The sequence below is a fragment of the Octopus bimaculoides genome, chromosome 21, assembly GCF_001194135.2.
Source record: "Octopus bimaculoides isolate UCB-OBI-ISO-001 chromosome 21, ASM119413v2, whole genome shotgun sequence".
Taxonomy (NCBI): Eukaryota; Metazoa; Mollusca; class Cephalopoda; order Octopoda; family Octopodidae; genus Octopus; species Octopus bimaculoides.
The window spans coordinates 4927449-4929276 of record NC_069001.1 but is presented as its reverse complement, the minus strand read 5'-3'; the positions used below and the strand labels follow the sequence as shown (position 1 = coordinate 4929276).

At 27.7% G+C, this 1828-nt stretch overlaps 1 protein-coding gene across 1 annotated transcript in view; it reads left to right on the top strand.

Annotated features, from left to right (window-relative positions):
• LOC106884102 (mucin-2) overlaps positions 1-1828 on the top strand; it is a gene marked incomplete at its 3' end in the record, with an annotated part of 7279 nt that overhangs the window by 1010 nt on the left and 4441 nt on the right. The gene's annotated exons all lie outside the window — the stretch shown is intronic.

The following is a 1828-nucleotide window of genomic DNA, read 5'->3' as shown; positions in this document are numbered from 1 at the left end:
GTGTGTGTGTGTGTGAATAAAAAATAGATACAAAAAATGGGTTTTGTATGATCGTGTATAGAGGAATATATTATTTTATTTAAAAGAATTCCAACTCTGTTTTTTATGTTTTATTTATATTCTTGTAAAATTAATGTGGGATATAGAATATGGAATATATAATATATAATATTAAAAAAATTGTTATTTCAATACTTCATTTCATTTTACCATTTATTTTTATATTATATATTATATATTCTATATCCCACATTAATTTTACAAGAATATAAATAAAACATAAAAAACATAGTTGGAACTCTTTAAAATAAAATTATATATATATATATATATATATATATATATGTATGTATGTATGTATGTATGTATGTATGTATGTATGTTATATATACATATATATAATATATATATATATATATATAATATATACATATATTAAATCATTTTCCCTTAGTTTCGTTTTTGTTCACTCTCCATTTTTTTTTAACATGTCAATCCTTTTTACCGAAGAGTTTTGGTTCAAAACATCAAAGACTCTTCCATTCTTACCGAGTATCAAACCAATACACCTACTCGTTGTTTCCTCACCTGTCTTCATCTTTTGTTTTCTGTAAATTTCAATTATATATATATATATATATATATATCACAATTTTTATGGTGGTTTTTGGAGCAATGACTTTGATTTTAGCAAGTGGTATTATATACCCTACCTAATCTTAAATTACGTATATATATATATATATATATATATATATAACAAATAATAAATGAGTATATGCATATATACGTACAAGTATGTGCATACCTACGTCTACCTGTATATATAGGTGCATATCTGGGTACAGGACATTGCAAACAAAACGTAGACAAGAAAATGATAATAAGCAGAGTACAGAAAACACACAAGCCACATAGAGAACATTTTCCTTCATCAGCTATATATATACATATATATATATGTATGTATGTATGTATATATATAGATATTGTATTTCAGGATGGTCACACACACACACTATATATTTCTTCTTCACTCGTTTACTGCTGTTCTTATTTTTAACTCATGTCCATTGTCTGAAAATCTTCCATCACACATATGTGACCTCTTCAGTGACACTTTTCGTATTTGTGTGTGCTCTTGCTCCACTCACTCCATTCTGCTCTTCTATGATGTGTATCATTATGTGCGCATGTGTTGCCATCCGTGTTTGATAAACATATACATACATGCATCCATACATGCATAAATACATACATATATATATATATGTATCTTAGGCAATCATATTGTCTTGAGTTCAGCACCACAGTGTGGCTCCTTGGGGAGGTACCTTCGAGTATAGTCCCAAATCAGCTAAAGCCTTGTAAGGGGATTTAGTAGACAGAAACTAAAAGAAACCCATCATGTATCTATTTATTTATCTATCTATCTATCTATCTATCTATTTATTTATCTACCTATCTGTCTATTTATCTATCTATCTGTCTGTTTATCTATCTATCTATCTATCTATCTATCTATTTATCTATCTATCTATCTATCTATCTATCTATTTATCTACCTATCTGTCTATTTATCTATCTATCTGTCTGTTTGTCTGTCTATCTATCTATCTATCTATCCATCTATACGGTTTTGGGTTCAGTCCCACAGTGCAGTACCTTAGTTATATTATTATATGATAGAAAGCCAAATCCAATTCCAAGTAAGTTTTCTCTCTCTCTCTCTCTCTCTCTTTCTCTATCTCTCTTTCTCTCTCTCTCTCTCTCTCTCTCTCTCTCTCTCTCTATATATATATATATATATATATATATATATATATAT